Source organism: Cupressus sempervirens, chromosome 3 (assembly GCF_028749045.1).
Source record: "Cupressus sempervirens isolate cs-2001-9-10 chromosome 3, ASM2874904v1, whole genome shotgun sequence".
Taxonomy (NCBI): Eukaryota; Viridiplantae; Streptophyta; class Pinopsida; order Cupressales; family Cupressaceae; genus Cupressus; species Cupressus sempervirens.
Genome location: NC_143120.1, coordinates 1,115,397,705 through 1,115,425,219, shown reverse-complemented (window position 1 = coordinate 1,115,425,219; position 27,515 = coordinate 1,115,397,705). Strand labels below are relative to the sequence as shown.

The following is a 27,515-nucleotide window of genomic DNA, read 5'->3' as shown; positions in this document are numbered from 1 at the left end:
TTCCAACATGTTAAGATCAAATGTTTGCTGCAAGGTTAATCTGCAATAAGCCATCTTCATGATGTCAAGTTCTGTTCTTATATCAATCCAAATGTCCTCAATGCGATGAACATGAGTGTAGGCTCTTTTTATCTCAGAATTCATTTCTCAATAGTCAAAATCAAACCTAGCCTTGAACTTTTTCAATATAATTAACTGCAATTCTACTTCCATATTATTTGCCTTAGGCACAGAAACAATTGAATAATTGCCAATAGACAAAGGCTTAGCTGAGGTAATGCTATTTTCGGGCCTATGTGAAGTATGTTGATCACTCTGCACATCCATGAGCTGTCTAGCTAACTCCATCAGAATGATTCGATCTTTAGCATACCTAGGTAAGGTATACGGCTCTCCCTTGAAATATCCAACTCTCACGTATGTGAAAATAGGAAACTAAAGAAAAATAAAGCCATACTGGTTTACCTTCTCCCATGCTGCATCAAACACTCTTTTAATAGACAATTGCTTGTCAAACAAACACCTATAATGTCCAAAAAAGGCATCTTGGACTCTTTTGTAGTGGAATTTACTATTTGCTAAAGTGAGTTGGTCATAGTAATCCCAAATAGGAACTTGAAGACGATCTCCTTTGGTAGAAAGACCGAAAAAAGACCCCATGGCAGTAGCAATGTAAACTAGATAAGAATTCATATAGAAAAGGCACTGATGTTCCCACATTGCATATCTGCTGGCAGAGTGCAGTACTAATAAGTTCTCCCCAAAATATATGTTCTTTATTCTCCATAATTTGAAACATAAACTTGTACATCCATGGTTCAAAATCAAAAGAATCTTTAAGACAACAAATCCTACTTAGAAGGATGATGAGATCCTTGTACTCTTGTTTGAAATTTGACCGATGAAGAGTCTTTGGCCATTTGAAAAAATTGCTTATTTTATTGTCTAACCAATAAAGGTTGACATACTTCTGATAATTTCCCTTTTGCTCATTCCAATAAGCCAATGATGATTTTTTAGTCAAATCAACACATTCTGATTTATGCGGAATTTTGAAGATTTGTTCTATAAACTCAAGATCAAGGCTAATGATAACCTTGCCGTCAGTATCTTTGATAGTCCTTGTCTTAGAAGTAAACCACCATGCACATCCATAAACAAAGTCAGGTTCTATAGCCACCATAGGAAACGTAGACACCAAGTGAATGTTGCTTCTCTTAATGTGGTTCATTTCATGACTAGCAAGGGCTTCAACTCTTTGTAGAAAATCAGCCATGTCTATATGACCAATCTTGGTGTCCAACACGTTATCCAAAATAGATGTAACTGAAGAAGGAGCTGCATGAGCCAATTCTTTATCATATTGATATTTCATTTTGCTTTTGGATTTGGATGGCGAGGACATATCTTGTGCTTGTGTTGCAACACAAAATCCCAAAATATAAATACATCATCAGAAGGAATCTCCATGCAAGTGAATTCCGAATTAGCAGTGAAGATTTGAAAAAGGAGTGACTTTCAAAGAGAAGGCATATGCAATGCAACGGAAAGTGAAATGATATGAAAAAGTGAAAATGGAAGATGAAAAGAAATGGAATGGAATGAAAATGTGTGAAGGTGAAACGCATGGGAATGCATGCAAAGTGAAAGTTGCTGATTTTAAAAGTGACTTAGCAATTTCAAGGCTTTATTGTATAAAAAAACAAATACATGTAAATGCAACATGTAACGGAAGGTGGAGGGTGAAATGAGATGCAAAGCGAGTGAAGGATACACTTTACGTGTATATACGAATGAAGGTTAAGATGTAAAAGATGGAAAGATGTGAAGACCTATATTTACTCATGTAAGCACAAATGAATATGAAGAGATGGAAATGAAAAATGGAGGTGAGATAATGAGTTTTATAGTCACTTTTGGGGAAAGAAGAAGTCAAAGTATACGGGAAGTGAAAATGACAATTTTTTTGTCTTTTTCAAAAAGTGAATGTCAAATAGAAAATATAACATAATATTTTTAATTCGTGCTGTTGCACCTAAAATGTCCACTTTTGAGGCACTAAAATGGGCATAACTCTTGACTAACAACTCCGATTGACCTCTAGGTTAGACCGAATCAAAGGGGAAATCGAAAGGCATGACATGAGCAAAACCAAAGGACAAAAAATAAGAAAAAGCGAACTCAAAAGCAAAGAACGGACTGTGAAGGCTTCAAAAATCAAGCAAAGGCTCGACAGAAAGCAAAACGAAAAAGACTTGATGAAGACCTTCAGTAAAACAATTTGATATTTGAATTGAAATGGATCAATCGATCAACATTAAACAAATCAATATCAAATTCAAGCTTAGAGAAATGTGAAACTAGCTTGGAAAAGTTTCGGGCTGTTACCAACATTTTGTGGTGAAAAAATGTAGGACAACATGATCTACTTGTGACAAGTACATTTGTACTTATTCATACAGCTCTATATATTTGTCCCTATGCATACAGTTTGAAAAAAAAATGAATGTATGTGGTAAATTGGCTGTGATTGGTACGATTTAAGAATTTAGGGCAGCTATCTAAGTTGGTTTTATGAAAAATGATTATAATCTAATATTAGCAATATATTGAGAATAATTATTTAGCATTTTACTGACCGATCAAAAAATTTATTGGCATTAAAATGAGAATATTGGTTTATAAATGGTACAATGTGGTGGCTATTTCATTTTAAATAATAAAATTTGTCCATTGGTGATCTTCTCATTAAAATATTGTCTTGCTAAAGGAATATAGCAAAACAGATTCAACTGAATATAGAAAAGTAGATAATAATTCAATAAATTATACAACAGGCTAGAGACATGTTTTCTCTCGTGGACATATAAAAAGATAACACTAATATAACTAGTGCAGAGTACAAAAAATAGATAAGCATATGTAGAAGAATACAATATCCGTAAATCATCATCCTCTCTATTCTTATTTTAAGTAAAGATAATCTTACCAAACAAATAATTACAGTTCCCTTGGAGACTAGTAGATAATTTGTCATTTCTAGATTTTGAACCATGACGATTGCTAATATAATTATTTTGTTTTTTCACCATAACTTGCAATCAAATGAATTCTTGAGGGCCTACCATGTTTTAGTTTGTGTTCTTCTCTTCGGAAGTAATTGTTATATAAATGATTCCTATAGTATTGATTCATGAAAGATTAATGTATAAAAAGTATCTTCATCTTTTCAATTACTGAGCACATCCAAAAAATGTCCTTAATCTGAATCTAGTAACATAATTTTTTCTTTTCTTCTCTTTGGTGGCCTCTCATTTTAATCTCTTGTTTTTCTTCTCTTTGGTGGCCTGTCACTTTAATCTCCCTTGATCTTCGCTGAGTTTGTATCTACATTTTCTATTCTTCTTTGTCCCTCCTTTTGATAGTCTCTTATGCAGATTATATCAGACATCTGTATAAAAACAAATCAACTCATTACAATAAAAAATCTATTATCTCGATCTTAAATCTTTTCTTTTGGCCAGTACCGTCCCAATACCACAACATTGACAAGTACCCTCCCGTCATGTCCTGAGAGCTCTAGATCACCATCATCGTATGGAGATTCATTATAGACTATTTAAACTGCTCAATATTCACCATCATGGTTTGTTATCAACTTGCTTCAAATGGCAGGGATTGAACTGCTCAATATTCACCATCATGCTTTGCTATCAACTTGCTTCAAATGGCAGGGATTCCTGCTGCCAGCTGCATGCAGCTCTTATCTTTTTAGTTATGGTCTATTTTAGAAATTAACATGACTTTGTTATAGCAAGCAACATGACTCTTGGGGACTGAAAAAATTCTAGATAGTGAAAGTTCTCCATATGTACTACTTTGGCTTACACAATTTGTAGTTCCTTTTTCCACTATATATTGTTACACTAAAAGCAAAAATTTAAGTACAACAAGTTTAATATATGTACTTTTGTGCAGGTAGCAGCAGTTGCAGTGTTCGTGGCATTGACATTTTATTTCTCTACAATTTTTGTGCCCTTTTCTGGGAAGAATATTGTTGAATACATAATTGTTGGGATCTTTTCATTTCTGGTAAGCAAAGATTCACCAGTAATTTACATCTTACTATTTTTTTTTTAAAGCAAGCAATGCATTTTGATTCTTTCATAGTAACTATGAATTGGGCCATCGTAAAGCAATTTAGTTATCATCTACTGATATATGGATTTGGATTACATATGTGCCTCAGATTTACTATTAGTCTTAGATGCTTTGCATTGACTCCTCTAAATAATGGTCTTACTTGACATTATTTTTTTAATCTAAATTGAAGGGCTTATCTTCAGCTTGATTTATTATCTATCTTCCTCTTCCAGATTTTCTCTAAGCCTACTTTGTGTGGCAACCTATGGTACTTTCTGGTGTCCTTGACCAACATTGTCAATTACCAGATATTAATATATCTAATTTATTCTTTAAACATAGGATTTAATGCAAATGGGATTCCCAAGTATCTAACTTGCTTGTTTCTGCCCCCTACCCATTGAAAGTCATATTTGGACAACCAACTTGGTGGGACACTTTCCATCAGAGCATTATGGATTTGGAGGCACTACAGGAAAAACAGAATTGGCATAACCTTTGCATTTGTTTATCAACATTGATTGCCTCAAGTTCTACAAATAAGAATGTATCATTCCCTAAATGTATGTTTAACAACTTGTTACTGTTAGGAAGGTGGATAACTCTAATTTTAGGATTCAAAATAGACTCTCTTAAAAGAGAGTAAATGGTATTTGAGGTATATGGCAGGGGAAAGGGTGCATTACTATTTGTTGTGTTCTAACAATTGCTTGAGTTATCCTTGGTGCTCTTTTAACGATTTTCTAAGAGACTTATAATCCAACCCCTTATACCATATGTTGTCCTTCAGTTTTTTATTCTTCTTCTTCACACTGTTTAACATTTGCTACAACTCTTGAATGACATTTTGAAGGATTTGAAGTTTTTTATCAACAAAATCAGGTTAGGTCCAATATGTTCTATTCTCTTCTTGCAAGATATCAAGTTCTCCAATATCATTGGTCTGCATCGAGTTTTTTAGTGAACATCAATACCACATTTTTTGTCCTATTTCAACTCAAATGGTTGCACTTAAAACAAAATTTCCTTCCTACTATGGAAAGGCTCTTGAAAATCCACATTTCTGCTATTAGTACTCTCTCCTTGAAGTTGACTATTCTCCTGCTATAGGGTTTTCACTAAAGCACACAACCCTTATATCTTGTCTTTCAGTTTCTCTATGCCTACTATTGAGGGTTGCATCTATATTGACTTCTTAGACTTGACATCAATACTTGTCTTTTTAACTTAGTTCCTTAACTTGATTCTATAGTGTGGCACGGTTCTATTAGAAAAGCTGAAAATCTTCCAAAACAGACTTATTTTTTCCAGTTGTGGAATCCAAATCAAGAACATTCTCATGCATTGGGCGAGAAATTCCTTGTCTCTGCATGTACAAGAATCTGCAACCTTTATGTCCTATTCTTCATGAAACATTTTATCTTTCTTGAAGGACACTTCATTTTGACATTCAATATTACATCCTCTCTCTAATGTCAAAAACTGATCTCTCACTATTTAGCTCCCACTATATTACACCATCAAGTGTACAACTCCATCTTCAATATGCTTGATCTTATGGTTCAATTTTCTTCTATGACTATATGATTGTGAGTAGTCATCATTGATTCCTTTTTTGTACTTCAAACCTAAAGTAGCCTCAAAGTTTTCAATCTCACGTGACATGTGCAAGGTATAATCCTTAAGCATCTCATTTTCGTGTTTTGAGAAGAGACTTTCTTGGAGGATTTCCTTTAATTCATCCTTTGCAAGTTGGTAGTTCTCCACATCTAATGATACTCCAACTCGCTTTAGACCAATGACCAAGTCAGGCAGCTTTAGAGCATGCTTTTGATTTTTTTATGTTTCTTCAAGCTCAGCCTTTAAACTCTCCAGCTCTTTCAATTGTAGGTGTTGTCCTTCCTGAATAATCATTGTCTCCTGTAGTTGACCAGCATTTTGTATGTTCTCATTGCATTTCCCCATTTAATCTCATTGCATTTACCCATTTAATGCATCATCTAACCTGACATTGAAATCAGAATTTGCTGCTCCATGGGACTCATTTTTTGAAGCTTGAATTATCTATTCTTACTCTCTGCCACTAGGTTGAATCTGTGCATGCAACTTCTCCACCTCATAAACCTGAATTTTCTTTTCCGAACATGTTTCCATGTTTATTTATTGCATGTTACTCTAGCATCTTGAAGTGGCTTCAGCAGATTATCCTTATGTTTGTATGGCCAGCTATCTGGCCTTATTCCACATTAAGTAGATTACAAAACTACATTTTAATGATTCCTAATGCCCTACCCCATGGTTAGTGAATCAATTTCAATTCAAGATTTTGATATTTTAAAACAATGAAGAGGAATTATTTAAAGTTTGAAAGATGTTGCACTCAATTGGAAGAACAAATGCAATCCAAGTAAATTAAAAACATCACCATATTAGAGATCATGACCATGGTTTCAAGGCACAGTAACAGGAAATTAGAATAACATAATTTGTTGAGAACTTCAATTTATTGTTTTCAAAATCTCCTTATACATCGATTCATATATCTGTATCGGGTTTCACTAGTTATGTAGACTCACTTCCTCTTGGGGGGAACCAACAACTAGTTATAACTGTCATTGAACCAATTGCAACTATTCCTTAACAGTCTAAAACTTACTGATTTTTGGGTTGTCTAGTTGACAACAAAGTTGTCAACTCAACAACCTTTATAGTTATCCTGGCACTTGTCATTACATAATTTACCTAGTACATTTAAATGCCCATATCAAGACTCTTCTAACATCAGACCTTAAACTATCAACCCTTACATTTATCCCAATAGGCCTTTTGACAAGTTTGACACCTCATTGTCCTAATTACATAAATATGGCTCTTATGGCCATGGATACGTTATAAAATGACTTTCATGGTCTTATTACAATGCATGATGACCATAAATGGTCTTTGTTCAAATTTTCCATCTTCTAGGCTCCTTTTGGTGTACCTTGACCTCTTGGTGCTCCTGCACCATGGAACATGTGTGAAGAAGTACAAGTTTGTTGGAGGTGGGGAAGTCTATGACAAAGTTCACAATCAGTGGACTCCGGAGCTGCCTACAGATTCATATCTTCCACATAATCTTTTTTGTACACTACTTGAGCATCCTCAATGGATGTTGCACACTGATCCTGCGGCTTATCCTAGTACACAGTCCAGTAACAATCCCCTATCTATTGGAAAATTTAGAATTTTCTTCCAAGGAATGCTTCCCATAAAAATATGGTGTCATTCTTTCCACTGTGTGTCCTAGTGCTTGTATATCATTAGGAAAGCAGAGTCCCCCAGTTTTTGCAATATATTTGGAGAAATACAATAATTTTCTAGTATGCAAATTTACTTCTTTTCTGCAAAAGTAAGGTGGCCCATGGAGGAATGGTACAAGGAATTAACCTTGTCTCTTCAGCTCTCAATATTCTGTCAGTTTTGGAGACACAATCACAAGATTATGTACTAATGCACATACCTTTTCTTCATCTTACAAGGGTATTAATGCCATTAAACACACGCTTTTAGCTCCTCGGTTTTGTAGATATCCTATGAATTAAAGGAATCAAAATTTTGTTAGAAACTAATCATGAGGGTGTCATTTTTAGTTTCTTAATTTTATTTGTAGTTCCCAAAAGCTCCGTTTGAGATGTTTGTGCACCACAATTGGGGAATTTTTCCACAAATACTACTGATCCTAAGTGAGCAGGTAATGGTGAAGTAGCGGTATATCTTGAAGAGGCACTTTGAAATGGCTACCTTTTGTCTATTTGATGTTTGACAATCTCTACAGAGAGAATCGTAAATATCTGCAAGCTCTCCATATCCCCAGTATCCCACTCAACACCTAATACTCACCTGGTTCCACATATTAAACAATCCTCTCACTGTTTCAGCATCTATACTCTGCAATTCATCAACATCCTATGCAATCATTTGCATATCACCATTCTATAGCAACATCCTATAACTTTTGTTGGTTCTCATTCCAACACTCCTCTACATACTTCATACTAGGGATCTAAGACCAGATCTTTCACTCTTCCATGTCTACCAACATGACACAACACCAAACTTGTTGACTGAACCCAAACTCTTATCCCTGTTGTATCCTCTTGTGACAACTGATAATTCCTTTATAGTTACCAACACACTCTGTTCTTACACATTAACCAGTTTCAACTTAACAATCAGATTGGTGTACAACCTACCTGGCATCAATCACAATGTACTCAAGGATTTGTTCTTCCTTATTCCTCTACCAAAGACTTAGTCACAACCTTCTATGAAATCGACCAAACACAACTTACCAGTTACCATACTCAGTCACAACAGATGACTCTGGTATGCAACTCCTTTGCATCAACTCATCTACTTGGTGGATCCGATCTTTCCAACTTTCCAAGTCTTCACAATCATCTCTCCACATTCATCATATGGCTTCAAAGTTTCAAACCACCTTCATACTCCAACTAAGTTGACAAAGCCCAAATGCAATGTTGCTTTATCAAAACAAGAACTTAATGGCTTATCCCATAGGTTCGTACTCAATTGTTTGTTTTTTTTGAACCCGATAATATTTCCTATTAGTTTTGTGCCACACCTTGATGCAAATGTTTTAGTAACTAATGGACAAGTGACATTTTTGTGTTAATCTTGGCTTATGACCTAATTCTGAATTACACCAGTTTTACCCTTATTTGCACCATTATATATACATATGCCAAGCATCATTATTGCATCCTCTTTCACAGTTACTCCTATATATTAATTCCATGCATCAAAATTATCACTCTTTTAGAACTCATCTCTAAGTAAAAAAAAAAATCATTAGAATGTTACGTTACTCTCTGCATGACGTGACTTTGTCAGTAATAACTTTATTCCTACCGGTGCAACCGTTACGTCTTTTAATGGTGCAAGTGCTAGTTATACATGAACTGTCTACATGACATCTCCTTCATCTGCATCTCCTTTCGATGTGATACTATGACCATACATTGTAACCATTGAACCTTGAGGATGGTATTACTATTTACATCTTCAGAGATTTAACTAGACAATATCTTTCTATCTTATAACAGAAAGCAAAGAATGACCCTTTGATATCCACAGATTATACTATAATATTGTCCTTAAAATGGAAAATTTGAGAGACTTTAGGGCTCATTAAAATAAATAAACAAGTTACACGAGTAGACCTAGATCTTACCTCAATAATATTGTCCTTGTTCTATCCTTTATCTGGAATACCTTTTTGCCCAAATGCTTCATAGCAAAAATAGAGACCGCACATCTTTCTCTCCAAGCAAAGGCAGATTATAAGTGTTGTCAAGCCACTTGTAAGTGTGCCTGGCTGTAACAATAATATTGTATCCCTCTACTTCAAACAATGATTCTTTAAGATGGTCTCAACGCTACACATCAACTAGCACATCTAAAATACACATGAATCCAAGCGATATATTGTTACTAAAATAATAATTTATATATTATTGTTTTATATAGATATATTGTTTCCACTAGTGGATAACAAGAGCTGCATAGCCTTTATTATTTTCAAAATGATGGCCAAATCACAAGGATTTAAAAGTTTCGATTGATTTAATTTAGGATTGAGAAACAGAAAATGTGCACATTTGGAAGTAAGTTCTTCAATATTTGTATTAATAAATTGTCCACTTGCTGCTGATATCATGTACCATATTCAAATAGTTGTGGTGGTTGAGGTTCTCCTTCCTCAACAGACATAGCATATGCATAAGGTTGAGGAATTGAGCCACATCCAGGTTATAAAACTTCACACTCAGATGGCCTTATGTCCCTTAGTAACACAAATCCTGCTGGTGTTTTTTTATGAGCATATAGTGACTTGATTCAGAAAACTTGATGTACTTTTCCTATCCTAGAATAAATGGAGCAGGATATGTTAGAAGCTGAGAAGAGGACTCTGCTTCCGTTTTCTCTTTAGATGCACTATCAACCTGCATTGCTTCTCCATCCTTATCACTCAACTTTGAACCCGTCATATTTCCAGGTGTATTACCCTCATCCATAACAGTTTTCTAATCAACATCTTTCTTTGCTTTGGATTTAGCCTTTGCTGATGTAGAAAGGATGACAATAGGCAATTTTATAGCTGAATATGTTGTTGGAGGTGTTTTGGGATGAGGATATTATAATATTGAGGGCTTAGCTACCAACATGAGGTTCTCATCCCTCATTTATTTGCATTAGAACCATAGACACGGCTGTAAGAGCACCTTGACGAACAAAATCTACAAAATCTGATGTTAAAGGCTACAGTAGAGAAATAACCTTACTTTAAGTTTTTCCATACTATTCTTGGAGTCTTCTCAGGTTTAGAGTACAAAAAAATCCACATGCCATCATTGCAGTTCTTCTCACATCATCACTGACATCAGAGATAGAAAAGTGCAGCCTCTATATGGCTTTGTTATTTTTTGTGCCTCTATATGGCAGAACCAAAGCATACATTCCATCATAGCACAGATGTAATGTCCCATGTCTAGTTGACTCATATTATTGGGACAATGTTTTGAAACCTTAACTGCAATAGAGTTTTTATTTATATCAATAACAATAAAAAAACTTCTTTAAAAATATTCCCCACTGAAATGGACTTTCATCACTATGTCTATTTTCTTATAAGTACACACCTGCTCAACATGTTAACCAATGAATGATTAGCTCTCAATTAGTCATTCTCATAAATGTATGTCACATTAAGTGTAATGGAGCAAACAAGGCTAGATCTGACATCTCCATAGGATTTGGTTATTATGGCTTCTTTAGACTGTGATTTTGGTTGTCGTCTCCTCGAATTTACTTTGATTGTAGATCTTTTTCTTTACTCCCTTGATCTCCCTTGATCTCAGTGACCATTGTATATCTGCCCCTTATTCTTGATGTTAGTTGTGAATGTCTGTTCATGACAGTGTCTAACTGCTCTTCCATAACAGTACTTGATCCTCTGCTCCGCTTATGATGGTGTTGTTTTTTTCTCATACCTTGCTTGCTAGGTGTAAGATCTTTGATCAACAATTCTTACCACTGGCATGGTATTTACTGTAACCAACAAAACCATGAGACTGATCATAGAACAGTGGTTTTTATTTATGGAAACAAAGAATGAGCATTTAAGACAGTCAAACAAAAAACCTATAACTTGAGTGAATATTTCCTTTTAAAATGGTGTATGATCCATCATGCTTAAACTCTGAATGGTCCTTGATACTGTCATGACAATCCATAGTTGTTGTATATACAACTTGAGTGAATATTTCCTTTCAAAGTGGTGTGTGCTCCATTATTCTTAAACTCTGAATGGTCCTTGATACTGTCATGACAATCCATAGCTGTTGCAAATACAACCCTTTTACACTTCAACCATGTAGTATTCAAAATATTCATCGTTTGTCATTCTAGGTCCTTGTCAATAGAAGAGAGATCATCAACAGATAGACCATTCGATAGAAATACAACCTTATCAAAATACCTTTTGGATGAAAAATTCCTATAATATCGTATGTAGATTTATTTTTTCAGTTTTCATTATTCTTGTTGGTGTTTTAAAACTGCCAAGCAACAAAATGCTTAATACCAAGATGATAATACTCACACAATCTAAAGATTAGCCAATTCTTATTAGCAATTGTATGTGCAAAACCATTTGGGCCCAACTTCAACAAAACCAAGGGTGGTTTTCTACTCTTTTGGCTCTGCAAAACCAGGGTGCGTATACCCAAGGATGATTCAAGACTGTGAAAACTGTATGAGGATTATTTTTAGTTTCATTCTGATTCTCATCTCAAATCCTCAAATACATACACAATTCTTGATAACTTGATAAACACATCCCATAAAACAGATATGACCAGAAAATTTTCTATAGATCTGCAGATGTTCTCAGCAAAAGTTGCTAACTGAAGCTAAAATATTCCATGCAGACAAGTACTGGCCAACTTTTAAGATCTACAGGAAATAAAGAAAAATTGATTTAATTCTGCATTTTGACAACCATTTGTGATACTTTTCTCTTTTAGCTGGATCAAATTTGATCAGTGCTTAATCCATTGAGGTTCAGAGTCTATAGAAAATTCTTAGATCTAATTTGTTGCCTTACAACAAATTTTATCAGCAATTCTTATAAGAATTTATCATTCAAAACCCTTTCCACTACTACAGCAACCTTATCACATTCACCAAAGCTTTTACTTAATCCATTGAATTAACAACAGTGATAAATAGATATACAACCTAGCTGGATTGCATTCAATTGCACAAGCCTTTACTTATACAATATCAAGATAACCAAGTAATTAAAAGGAGACAAGATTCAAAAAGAATTGATATGGGGACAGTTCATAATTTGTATTCATTTTCCTTGAAAATTGTATACAATTTTCAAGTAGACTCAGAATGACCTTCATAAGAAACACAGATCGTTCTATATTCATGTATTCTCAAGATCTGATAGAGAAAATACACCACGAATTTGCTCAAAAAAATGGACCAAAGACAGACTAAGTATCACTTAGACAAATAGAATTCGGACCCTCACATTGCCTTGAAAACTCACTTATATAGGTGTGAGTTGCAACAAGCAAAGGGCAAATGTGACTGACATATGTCCTTATAAGAGGAAAACGCATACATCTGTCAAAAAGAAAATGACTAACAGGAAGTTATGCCAATCACACATTCTCTTGCGGGCTTTTGTCTATCACCTCCTTTCGTTGATTTTTGCTCCAACGGTGATTCTGTTGTATAAGTAACTGCTAAGCTTGTCCCTGAAAAATCTATTCTGATGATTGCATTCTATCCTTGACCCGTGGGTTTTGTCAAGATAACTGCTTTGTGAAAATCATCTTTACTTCCCACTCTTCACTGATCATGCCAGGCTTTAGAAATAATGGAAAAATTACTTAGTGTGCAACCCTTGAGCAGGGAGACAATGTGGCTGTCAAATATAACAAAATGAGTAACTTCTGATTCCCAGCCACGTCTGATTTCTTAACCACCTTTTGTCCAAAATTTGCCATCCACAGACACAAAAAAGGTGCATGCTAAAAAGAGGCGAGAATGACCATACCCGTGAGTATGAAATCCTCTTCACCTTCCTCAAAAATTATGCACAGGATCCCACACATTTCTGTTACCCTGGCATCAAGCTATGATATCTTGAAAATTTGTTTAAAGGATGATGTTAGTGTTGAGAGGGCTGTTAACTTACCAGGTTCATTCATTATCCTTCTCAAAACCTTGGTTACTTGACTACGACATCTTACCATAGTTTCAAAGAGATGAAACTTTAAGAAAACACTCAGGATTACTAGTTTTCCTCTATCAAAAATCCATATACTTCTACACGGGACAAAACACTCCTTTTCTGCAAACCAGTTTAAACTAGTATGTGGGATATTACAATCCCAGGCCCAAGTATTTTTACCTAGTAATCCCTCTGCTATCCACAACCCAGGATCTAATGAACTCTTCAGAACCATCCTTTGATTAAACCATACAAGACTGATAATTTTTCGGAAACTATGGCATGAGAACTTACTTGGAGTTTTTTGCTCTTCGTAACTCTGCAATTTATCTTTGAACCAATCGCTTCACAGTCGTGCCAGATTTATCTCAATCCTTGCAGTAATTATCTTCGTTCGGAAAAGATTTCAAAATCTTTATTCGTGCAAGGTGAAACTGGGAAAATCTTGCGTGTTATACTCTGTTATTAACTTCACATGCGAAACTTTTCACATCTTATTAATGTGCAGAATGCCACCACCTTCAGTATTTAAAACTTTGCTGTCAATCTTAAAAATCATACGATCGTGGGGTACAGAGAAAGACAACTAGGTGTTGCAATCGACAAGTTGGCCCTCTAATCAAATGAAAATTTCCCACGTACACAGCTCTTTCATTGATGGCATATCCGCTTGGATCCATTAGCGACTGAGGACACGTGTCAACAGCTCGCTACTTCGCCATACATAAAGAATGAGCACATTTCCATAGCGAAGCAGCGATAGCCATTGATTGACTCTCGATCTTGCGGATGATATGTTGCTTGTATTGCTTAGAAGACAGCGGTGGGCCCCCGTTCGCTATCTCGCTATACATATTGTTCGAACAACTTTTTATGGCGAGACAGCGACGGCTGGTGATCTGAGGTTACAACAAAGGTGGAGAAACTGCACCAAGTACCCTGAGGAATAGTGGGTCCTACACTTGCTATGTCGCAAAGTCAAAACATCGTGCAACTCTTTATAGCGAGATGGTGAGGATCGTAGATTGAAACTTGATCGGATGATTGGGGTCTCTTGAACGCTTTATGAGTGAGGCACAGGTCCGAGGCATTGATGACGTAGGAAGTTCTGCACTGCTGGCGATCAACAAATCCTTTACTTTAGTCTTAGTCACCATCTACGTCACTTGAGATCCCATTGGATGTTCATTTCATGGAGCCTTGCTACTTCGCTAACGGCGATATGGCAAACTTTTTCGATAGCGAGATAGCAAGACATTGGAAAAACATTATTCCGGCGCCGATTTCTGATTGTCTCCAACTGGTCCCTTTTCCTATTCTGATAGCATTTGCCAGGTGTCTGCGACTGAATGATCAGTTAGAAGACAATTTTTCGACTGCTGTGTCTTCATCTTGTGGTCTCGTCTTGTAACTTCCTGACTCTCGCTACCTCACTACACATAAAGAGTCCCCATGTTTTCATAGCGAGGCAACAACAATGGTGGATCTACTTAGATCAGACGGCTAGGGAATCTAAGAGGAAAAGTAGCTCGGGGCGCAGAAGATATAAAGGGAAAAGGAATATTCGGCTAATTCAAACATTTCGCGCCCAAACAATTATGAATGGAAAGAGACATAAGGTTTTCATAAAACTTTCAAAGGCTTGCAAACGGACAACTTATCTAGAAACCCTATTATCTATTAATGGGCACAATCTGAAAATTTCTATTCCTGGACAGAGGACTTCCATCATGTGAAAATTCAAACCAACAGTGGCTCTGTCTGGGGACATTGAATTCTCTGGATTCAAATGAGGGCACAAAATTTCTGGGAGAAGCAGACCACACACAGACTCCCAAAGTTTTCCTCTCAAATAGCTTTACCAAAAGCAAGAAGCTATCACTAGGATTATGCATAAACGATGGCCCCAGGCCATCGAAATTCAACAAAAGTTTTACCTCTGTCATAAATCTGATTCTCATCTGAACATTCATGAGGTAAACTGAAAATATCTCTTTCATCAATTTCACCAATCAGGTTGGTATTATGAATCAACTTTCTTGATAAAAATGAAACTACAACTTCACCTCCATAATGCATATAAAAACTAAATTCACTTGCAACCATTTGCTCATTATAAAGGTTCTGATCAGCATTCTCAGACATGCCAAACTGAAAATCCTCTTCATTTAATGACTTATGCATGCTATCAATCTCAAATATGAAAGGTTCATATTCAACTTGAGGGAGAGGTTCACTCATACCTTCAAATTGTGTATCCTTAAGCATAACCGGATGATATTCAAATGAACACTCGGACTTGTACTCACATATATCATCAACGTCAGAATCTGAAGCTAATCCGAGATCTTTAAGTGATTCTCTGAGATCAGCAAGTGGGTTAGTCATCTCATTAGAATATTCATCATAAAATTCATTACAAGGTGCATGCTGATTTTCAACATCTTCATCAGAAACCTTGTCAGCAATTTCATAAGATGCCATCTCATCAATACTTTCACCATCATATCCAAAAGTAGAACAATCTGATCTCTCACAACAGTAAGATAATTTATCATCATTAAGCTCATTCTCAAGTAAATCTGGACTTTCCAGGTCTTCTTCAAACAATGGGTTAATGACTCCATGCATTGATCCCTTTTGAACATTATGACACAACATGAGTTGCTCATCCTCACAAGCATCATCATATAGAATCTTGTCATATACTTTAAATTCACTACCCATTTTATCCTCATGGAAAATTTCATCGTATGAAGAAAAGTCAGAACTATATGAAGACTCCCTGTCTATTTCTTCTACCAAATATATAGTGTCCATAATTACATCCTCTTCACCAGCTTGTTTAGGATAAATATTACAAATAAATCCTGATTCATTCTTAAACATCTCACTCTATGCTGAATCTTTATCGTCTAATATGAAAATACCCAACAATTCTTCCCTGAAATCTTCATATTCAAACTCATTAGCATCAACTGACTTCACCATCTCTTTATCTTCAGACTTTGTAGATAAATCACTTTCATATTTTTCATTTGCTAACTAATTTGTATAACACAAAAACTGAGATGCACTTTCTTTTTCAGATTCAAAAGAGGAATTCATACCCTTATCTTCAAATGAGTGTTCACTATCATCATTACTTTCTTCCTCCCATTCAGCATTAGACTCATATGAAGTTGAACATATTGTGTCATTTTTCTCACTATGATTCAAGTTACCACTCTCATCATCTCCTTCATATAATTCGTCTTGATAACACACTGGGTCAACAATTTCATTATCATCATTTAAAAACTGACTTCCAACTTCTTCATCCTAATGTTGAGATGCATATTTTTCCATTTCAATTTTTAAAACATTCTCAACATAATGCCATCCCTCAATAAGATAGTTCATTTCCTGCACATTTTGCTGATCAATCTTATCATCTCGTGTTATCTCTTCATGGTCTGTTGGATCAGCAACATCAGGTCCATGATCAGAAAGATAACTCTCAGTTTTCTCATTTGCACAAAACTGAGATCTAGGTGCAGCAACTTCATTAGCAACAGAATCATATATACAATCAACATCACAAGAACTTGCTAATGTAACTAATTCTTGATCTTCAATATCAACACATTGCTGAACCCTATCAAAGTCTGAGATACACCCTATTGCTGTAGCATCATGAACATGTGTGTTGTCATTGTAACCAAGCTAACCTTACCTATACACATATTCTGATCAAAATTTTCCATTTGATTAAAGCCTACAGCAGGGGTACGGATATGCTTATTTGAAACTGAAGCATGAACACCACATTCATTCTTTCTTTCAAATACATTATACCGGCAGTCATACATAGAAAAATGACCTTTAGTCAATCCATATCTCAAGTTATTTTCAATATCCCTAGCGGTCACAAAAGCCTAATATAATGTCTGTGGTTCTTTATCCCTTAGTAGATAATTCATTTTCTTGTCAAATGCATCAAAATACACTGCTAAACACATTTGATCATCAAGTCTCTAATTCTCAGGGATTTCATTCAAAACTCTTGCAAATCTGATGTTAAAATGAGAGACAAGTTCATCACTCTGAATATGAATCTTCAAGAATTTATCATAAGAGTCAGATACGCTTAGCCTTTCTCCAAATTGCTCCATGAAGGCAGAATGCAATTTACTCCGAGATGAAATAGAACATGCTGGCAGAAAAGAAAATCAGTCTCTAGCATCACCTTCTAAGGTTTGAACAAATAACTTCATATGCAAGTCCTCATGAGCAATTTCGTAGTCACCCATCAAATCAGCAAACAACTCAATATGGTGACTGGCTGTAACAAGATGGTTTCCACTGAACTTAGGCAAACTTTTTCTAACATTATTGGGAATGACATTTGGGAAACCATGAATACCATTAAAACATAATGGCATATACCGCTTGGTAGAAATGGATCTAGGAATTTCATTAACTGGCTACATACTAGATGAAATGAATCTTGACATTCTTAACAAATTTGAACCTCATTCACCTATAACAACTTCTGATTTATATTTTGTAGCAGATTTATACCCTTCTACCCATTTCAACTTCTGAAAAAACACTTCACCACTTTAAAAACAGCCAACTGAAACTGATCTAATGAATGTATAAAACTTATCAAATCATTCTCCTCTTCTCAGTGCTGAAACTTCACTTGACGGAGAACACTGTATAACAATCAATTTTCATGAAAAGAAAATACATGAAAATGAGAATACCTTTAGTGTTGTTGCATGAAACCACTGATCTACTAATTGGCCTGGTGCTAACATGAATTCCTCATACCACTGTTCATAACCTTACAGAGTCGCCATCTCCTTGAGGAGAGAAATGAAATCATAGCAGTGATTCACATTTATCATTTCAAAAAACTTTTAACAGCAAATCAAACAACACTTTCAAACTTACTTGGTCGGAAACTTATATAGATCTCTCTTCTTGCTTGAAAATTCACACACTTTCAAATCTGCTTATTTCAACTGAAAACTCTTTGAAAACAATTTATAAATCCGATCTACACTGGTTCAGAGATCCTTTAGATAGAGTCACCACTCACTTATGTGAGAAAGATTTGAAACATAATTCATAACACTACAGATCTGAACTGAATTGTCAATTTTGTAAAATTTTGCAAATCTTTAAAACACTTAGAAGAGAGAAACCTTTATTCAACAATTCTGACTTTGATCTTACAGCAGTATTCTGAAAACCACAATCGACTGAATTGATTGAAAATAACACTTAGTGACAACACAATCGGCATTCAATCTTGAAGAATACTACTGCAACTGGATAAAACATACTGGGGTGCATGAAGCTGAAGTAAGAAATCTAGAAAAACACATCAGAGAACTTACTGTTGTAAATTTTTCATGCCCTTTTCCTACTGTATTAAATCTCCTTTTCAAATTCTCAAGGTTTGTCACTAAGATATTCCCTTATAACCACGGGCAACACTTAGATAACCTGACACACACGTACACAGCAGGACCAAAGAAGCTGCAGTACTTCTCACTGATATGTTAGACAAGGCCCCAGCAGAGTTGCCATTTTTTTGGTGTTTTAAAACTACCAAGCAACAAAATGCTTAATACCAAGATGATAATACTCACACAATCTAAAGATTAGCCAATTCTTATTAGCAATTGTATGTGCAAAACCATTTGAACCCAACTTCAACAAAACCAAGGGTGGTTTTCTACTCTACTGGCTCTGCAAAACCAGGGTGGGTATACCCAGGAATGATTCAAGACTGTGAAAACTGTATGAGGATTATTTTTAGTTTCATTTTGGTTCTAATCTCAAATCCTCAAATACATACACAATTCTTGATAACTTGATAAACACATCCCATATAACAGATATGGCCAAAAATTCTTCTATAGATCTACAGGTGTTCTCAGCAAAAGTGGCTAACTGAAGCTAAAATATTCCATGCAGACAAGTACTGGACAACTTTTAAGATCTACAAGAAATAAAGAAAAATTGATTTAATTCTGCATTTTGACGACCATTTGTGATACTTTTCTCTTTCAACTGGATCAAATTTGATCAATGCCTAATACATTGGGGTTCAGAGTCTATAGCAAATTCTTAGATCTAATTTGTTGCCTTACAACAAATTTTATCAGCAATTCTTATAAGAATTTATCATTCAAAACCCTTTCCACTACTACAACAACCTTATCACATTCACCAAAGCTTTTACTTAATTCATTGAATTAACAGTAGTGATAAACAGATATACAACCTAACTGGACTGCATTCAATTGCACAAGCCTTTACTTATACAATATCAAGATAACCAAGTAATTAAAGGGAGACAAGATTCAGAAAGAACTGATATGGGGACAGTTCATAATTTGTATTCATTTTCCTTGAAAATTGTATACAATTTTCAAGTAGACTCAAAATGACCTTCAGAAGAAACACAGATCGTTCTATATTCATGTATTCTCAAGATCTGATAGAGAAAATACACCACGAATTTGCTCAAAAAAATGGACCAAAGATAGACTAAGTATCACTTAGACAAATAGAATTCGGACCCTCACATTGCCTTGAAAACTCACTTATATAGGTGTGAGTTGCAACAAGCAAAGGGCAAATGTGACTGACAGATGTCCTTATAAGAGGAAAACCCATACATCTTTCAAAAAGAAAATGACTAGCAGGAAGTTATGCCAATCACACATTCTCATGCGGGCTTTCGTTGATTTTTGCTCCAACGGTGATTCTGTCATATATGTAACTGCTAAGCTTGTCCCTGACAAAATCTATTATGATGATTGCATTCTATCCTTGACCCATGGGTTTTGTCAAGATAACTGCTTTGTGAAAATCATCTTTACTTCCCACTCTTCACTGATCATGCCAGGCTTTAGAAATAATGGAAGAATTACTTAGTGTGCAACCCTTGAGCAGGGAGACAATGTGGCTGTCAAATATAACAAAATGAGTAACTTCTGATTCCCACCCATGTCTGATTTCTTAACCACCTTTTGACCAAAATTTGCCATCCACAGACACAAAAAAGGTGCATGCTAACAAAAGGCAAGAATGACCATATCCGTGAGTATGAAATCCTCTTCACCTTCCTCAAAAATTATACATAGGATCCCACACATTTTTGTTACCCTAGCATCAGGCTATGATATCTTGAAAATTTGTTTAAAGGATAAAGTTACCGCTGAGAGGGCTGTTAACTTACCAGGTTCATTCATTATCCTTCTCAAAACCTTGGTTACTTGACTACGACATCTTACCATAGTTTCAAAGAGATGAAACTTTAAGAAAACACTCAGAATTACTAGTTTTCCTCTATCAAAAATCCATATACTTCCACACGGGACAAAAAACTCCTTTTCTGCAAACCAGTTTAAACTAGTATGCGGGATATTACAATCCCAGGCCCAAGTATTTTTACCTAGTAATCCCTCTGCTATCCACAACCCAGGATCTAATGAACTCTTTAGAACCATCCTTTGATTAAACCATACAAGACTGATAATTTTTCGGAAACTATGGCATGAGAACTTACTTGGAGTTTTTTGCTCTTCGTAACTCTGCAATTTATCTTTGAACCAATGGCTTCACATTCGTGCCAGATTTATCTCAATACTTGCAGTAATTATCTTCATTCAGAAAAGATTTCAAAATCTTTATTCGTGCAAGGTGAAACTGGGAAAATCTTGCCTGTTATACTCTGTTATTAACTTCACATGCGAAACTTTTCACATCTTATTAATGTGCAGAGTGCCACCACCTTCAGTATTTAAAACTTTGCTGTCAATCTTAAAAATCATACGATCGTGGGGTACAGAGAAAGACAACTAGGTGTTGCACTCGACAAGTTGGCGCTCTAATCAAATGAAAATTTCCCACGTACACAGCTCTTTCATTGATGGCATATCCGCTTGGATCCATTAGTGACTGAGGACACGTGTCAACAGCTCGCTACTTCGCCATACATAAAGAACGAGCACATGTCCATAGCGAAGCAGCAATAGCCATTGATTCACTCTCGATCTTGTGGATGATATGTTGCTTGTATTTCTTAGAAGACAATGGTGGGCCCCCGTTCGCTATCTCGCTATACATATTGTTCGAGCAACTTTTTATGGTGAGACAACGACGACCGGTGATCTGAGGTTACATCAAAGGTGGAGAAACTGCACCAAGTACCCTGAGGAATAGTGGGTCCTACACTCGCTATGTCGCAAAGACAAAACATCGTGCAACTCTTTATAGCGAGATGGCGAGGATCGTAGATTGAAACTTGATTGGACGATTGGGGTCTCTTAAATGCTTTATGAGTGAGGCGTGGGTCCGAGGCATTGATGACATAGGAAGTTCTGCACTACTGGCGATCAACAAATCCTTTACTTTAGTCTTAGTCACCATCTACGTCACTTGAGGTCCCACTGGAAGTTCATTTCATGGAGTCTCACTACTTCGCTAACAGTGATATGGCAGAGTCGCCATTTTGTTGGTGTTTTAAAACTACCAAGCAACAAAATGCTTAATACCAAGATGATAATACTCACACAATCTAAAGATTAGCCAATTCTTATTAGCAATTGTATGTGCAAAACCATTTGGGCCCAACTTCAACAAAACCAAGGGTGGTTTTCTACTCTTTTGGCTCTGCAAAACCAGGGTGGATATACCCAGGGATGATTCAAGATTGTGAAAACTGTATGAGGATTATTATTAGTTTCATTCTGATTCTCATCTCAAATCCTCAAATACATACACAGTTCTTGATAACTTGATAAACACATCCCATATAATAGATATGGCCAAAAAATCTTCTATAGATCTGCAGGTGTTCTTAGCAAAAGTGGCTAACTGAAGCTAAAATATTCCATGCAGACAAGTACTCGCCAACTTTTAAGATCTACAAGAAATAAAGAAAAATTGATTTAATTCTGCATTTTGACAACCATTTGTGATACTTTTCTCTTTCAGCTGGATCGAATTTGATCAGTGCCTAATCCATTGGGGTTCAGAGTCTATAGAAAATTCTTAGATCTAATTTGTTGCCTTACAACAAATTTTATCAGCAATTCTTATCAGAATTTATCATTCACCTTACAACAACCTTATCACATTCACCAAAGCTTTTACTTAATCCATTGAATTAACAGCAGTGATAAATAGATAAACAACCTAACTGGATTGCATTCAATTGCACAAGCCTTTACTTATACAATATCAAGATAACCAAGTAATTAAAAGGAGACAAGATTCAGAAAGAACTGATATAGGGACAGTTCATAATTTGTATTCATTTTCCTTGAAAATTGTATATAATTTTCAAGTAGACTCAGAATGACCTTCAGAAGAAACACAGATCGTTCTATATTCATGTATTCTCAAGATCTGATAGAGAAAATACACCACGAATTTTCTCAAAAAAATAGACCAAAGACAGACTAAGTATCACTTAGAAAAATAGAATTCGGACCCTCACATTGCCTTGAAAACTCACTTATATAGGTGTGAGTTGCAACAAGCAAAGGACAAATGTGATTGACAGATGTCCTTACAAGAGGAAAATGCATACATCTGTCAAAAAGAAAATGACTAACAGGAAGTTATGCCAATCACACATTCTCTTGCAGGCTTCTGTCTATCACCTCCTTTCGTTGATTTTTGCTCCAACGGTGATTCTGTTGTACATGTAACTGCTAAGCTTGTCCTTGACAAAATCTATTCTAATGATTGCATTCTATCTTCAACTCGTGGGTTTTGTCAAGATAACTGCTTTGTGAAAATCATCTTTACTTCCCACTCTTCACTGATCATGCCAGGCTTCAGAAATAATGGAAAAATTACTTAGTGTGCAACCCTTGAGCAGAGAGACAATGTGGCTGTCAAATATAACAAAATGGGTAACTTCTGATTCCCACCCACATCTAATTTCTTAACCACCTTTTGACCAAAATTTGCCGTCCACAAACAAAAGAAAGGTGCATGCTAACAAAAGGTGAGAATGACCATACCTGTGAGTATGAAATCCTCTTCACGTTCCTCAAAAATTATGCACAGGATCCCACACATTTCTGTTACCCTAGCATTAGGCTATGATATCTTGAAATTTTTTTTAAAGGATGATGTTACCGCTGAGAGGGTTGTTATCTTACCAGGTTCATTCATTATCCTTCTCAAAACCTTGGTTACTTGACTACGACATCTTACCATAGTTTCAAAGAGATGAAACTTTAAGAAAACACTCAGGATTACTAGTTTTCCTCTATCAAAAATCCATATACTTCCACACGGGACAAAACACTCCTTTTCTGCAAACCAATTTAAACTAGTATGCAGGATATTACAATCCCAGGCCCAAGTATTTTTATCTAGTAATCCCTCTGCTATCCACAACCCAGGATCTAATGAACTCTTCAGAACCATCCTTTGATTAAACCATACAAGACTGATAATTTTTCGGAAACTATGGCATGAGAACTTACTTGGAGTTTTTTGCTCTTCGTAACTCTGCAATTTATCTTTGAACCAATCGCTTCACACTCGTGCTAGATTTATCTCAATCCTTGCAGTAATTATCTTCGTTCAAAAAAGATTTCAAAATCTTTATTCGTGCAAGGTGAAACTGGGAAAATCTTGCCTGTTATTCTCTGTTATTAACTTCACATGCGAAACTTTTCACATCTTATTAATGTGCAGAGTGCCACCACCTTCAATATTTAAAACTTTGCTGTCAATCTTAAAAATCATATGATCGTGGGGTATAGAGAAAGACAACTAGGTGTTGCACTCGATAAGTTGGGCCTCTAATGCAATGAAAATTTCCCACATACACAGCTCTTTCATTGATGGCATATCTGCTTGGATCCATTAGCGACTGAGGACACGTGTCAATAGCTCGCTACTTCGCCATACATAAAGAACGAGCACATTTCCATAGCGAAGCAGCGATAGCCATTGATTCACTCTCGATCTTGCGGATGATATGTTTCTTGTATTGTTTAGAAGACAGCGGTGGGCCCCCATTCGCTATCTCGCTATACATATTGTTCGAGCAACTTTTTATGGCGAGACAGCGATGGCCGGTGATTTGAGGTTACATCAAAGGTGGAGAAACTGCACCAAGTACCCTGAGGAATAGTGGGTCCTACACTCGCTATGTCGCAAAGACAAAACATCGCGCAACTCTTTATAGCGAGATGGCGAGGATTGTAGATTGAAACTTGATCGGACGATTGGGGTCTCTTGAGTGCTTTATGAGTGAGGCGTGGGTCCGAGGCATTGATGACGTAGGAAGTTCTGCACTGCTGGCGATCAACAAATCCTTTACTTTAGTCTTAGTCACCATCTACGTCACTTGAGGTCCCACTGGATGTTCATTTCATGGAGCCTCGCTACTTCGCTAACGGCGATATGGCAAACTTTTCCGATAGCGAGATAGCGAGACATCGGAAAAACATCATTCTGGCGCTGATTTCTGATTGTCTCCAACTGGGTCCCTTTTCCCGTTTTGACAGAATTTGCCAGGTGTCCACAACTGAATGATCAGTTAGAAGACAATTTTTCGACTGCCGTGTCTTCATCTTGTGGTCCCGTCTTGTAACTTCCTAACTCTCGCTACCTTGCTATACATAAAGAGTCCTCATGTTTTCATAGCGAGGCAACGACAATGGTGGATCTACTTAGATCGGACGGCTGGGGAATCTGAGAGGAAAAGTAGCTTGGGGCGCGGAAGATATAAAGGGAAAAGGAATATTCGCCTAATTCAAACATTTTGCACCCAAACAATTATGAATGGAAAGAGACATAGGGTTTTCATAAAACTTTCAAAGGCTTGCAAATGGACAACTTATCTAGAAACCCTATTATCTATTAATGGGCACAATCTTAAAATTTCTATTCCTGGACAGAGAACTTCCATCATGTGAAAATTCAAACCAACAATTCTGATGAGATAGATAATATCAAATAGATATAATGGTGGTCATTTTTCTTATTGATATGGCAAAAAAAAGTAGGGGCAATAGATTAGGCAGAGAAAAATCTCAACCATGATAGCATCAGATTCATAACTTTCTTTGATGTGGAGGATGCAAATCACACCTGGACAGCAAATCACGCCCAGACAGCCTTAAATGGAAGAAGAGTTGGGTTGAAGAGATTGAAGACAAAAGTTCTATATTTGAGTTGGGGTGTGAATACCATGGTTCCTTACAATTTTCCTACTCAAACACAGACCCAACAGCGTGTAGTAGGTAAATCAGCTATTTCTCCTTGGTTTAATAGTTTTTTACTAATATATTTAGTTGTTTGCAGAGTCTAGCGTTTTCTTATGCAGGATCTTATCAATTATAATCTGTTATTTTAATATTATCCTTTATTGTATCCCTTATAGCAGAAAAATTCCTAGTATTCTTGGGTACTGTTTTATTTCTAAATCTACAAACAAAATATGAATCTCTTGTTTGAGTTTCTCCTCTGATTTAGCTAATTTCAATATTTTAAAATCTCTGGAAATACTTCTAGTTTTCTTCTTGAGCTAGACTTATTTAATTTTATATAAGAAACCCTTATTCCGCTTGATCCAAGGAAACAAATTTAGCACAAGAAAACATATATTTGTTACACAGCCACAGCTCTGATACCATATGTGGAATTGCAAACAACAAAATCCAAACAAAATTTAATCATAAAAACAATATACAAAGATGCTGCAATAAAAAGGCAGGCTTTCTGCTCCAAAACAGAGCCTCTGTTTGAAAATAGAGTTCTTAGTTTTGTTCCTAAATTTTGTTGTTATCATTAAATTTGTTTGACCATAGTTGTTTGCAATCCTACAGTAAATTCCCAATGTTTCTACACATGCAATCTTTGGTTCTGTGTTTCATGTTGTATGACTACGTTTAGCTCTCTTAAAGTTGATAAAATTTACAGATTTTTTCAACGTTCTCACTGGATAAATGGAATATCTTTTGAATGAGGAAGGATGGTGCAACTGTAATAAATGGAGGAGAGAAGGGTCAAAAGAGTTTCTTTCTTTGTATAATTTACTTTTTCCTATCCTTCAACATGAATAAATGTTAATTGGTTTACTATCCTTCAATATCAGTAATTGGAATGGCTCATGATAGTATTCATATATGGGAGAAATGCACATTATATATAGAAACCTAGATCTGTATTCTTATTTTTCAATTAGGTAAACTTTAGTTCAATGATTTTCATTAGGTGTAATTCAGTTTGATTATTTTCTTCACCTTTAGATTCATTTGAACGTATGCATTATAATAAATTAAGCTTCCTAAGCATTCATAAAATTCTGAACATATTCTTTTTGCAGTGTCCAACCTCAATTAGACCTTTCTATTTTACACTTTAGTTGGTAATTACAACCATATTTAAAGTTAAATAGCGTAATACTTTCTGGCAGAAATATTTGACTTTGACACCAGGTGAAATTGATGTTACCAATTATTTTGGCGCAGAGGAATTGTAAGGTTGATATTGGTGCCTATTTTATTCTTGCAATGAGGTTCTCACAAAATTAGTATATTAGAAATACCTTTTGTCCTGGCTCATAGTTTTATCTACTGCAATACAAAATTATTGGAGAATATTTGAAATGTAAACCTTCAAGCAAAATACAATTCTCTTGTTTGAGATTCTTCTATCATTGACCTTATTGATGGCAATTTCATTTTATTTGAAATGGTAGGTGTACATCTATTTTTCTCATATTTTGAAGTTATAATCCAGCCTCTAAAAAGTACAATCCGACTTCACCAGCATATTCTCAAAGCAGTCCAAGATATTCCCCATCAAGTCCATACAGTCCAGCATCACCAAATTACAGGTAAAATTGGCAATACAATGCTGATGTGTGCTGCTCTGTCATGACAATGTGATTTGTACATGATTTATTTTATCTTTATTGATCTTTAAAGTTCTTTTTGACAGCCCTAATTCACCATCTTATTTACCAACATTTCCTTCATTTTCTCAAGCATGTTCTACTTAAGAGTCCTACAAG

General features: G+C 35.6%; 1 long non-coding RNA gene across 1 annotated transcript; it reads left to right on the top strand.

Annotated features, from left to right (window-relative positions):
• The first annotated feature begins 2,595 nt into the window (after window positions 1-2,595).
• Window positions 2,596-27,515, top strand: LOC149570697 (uncharacterized). Its single transcript, XR_016361816.1, has 3 exons — window positions 2,596-4,092; window positions 27,242-27,338; window positions 27,443-27,515. It is a non-coding gene; the product is annotated as an uncharacterized LOC149570697 (long non-coding RNA).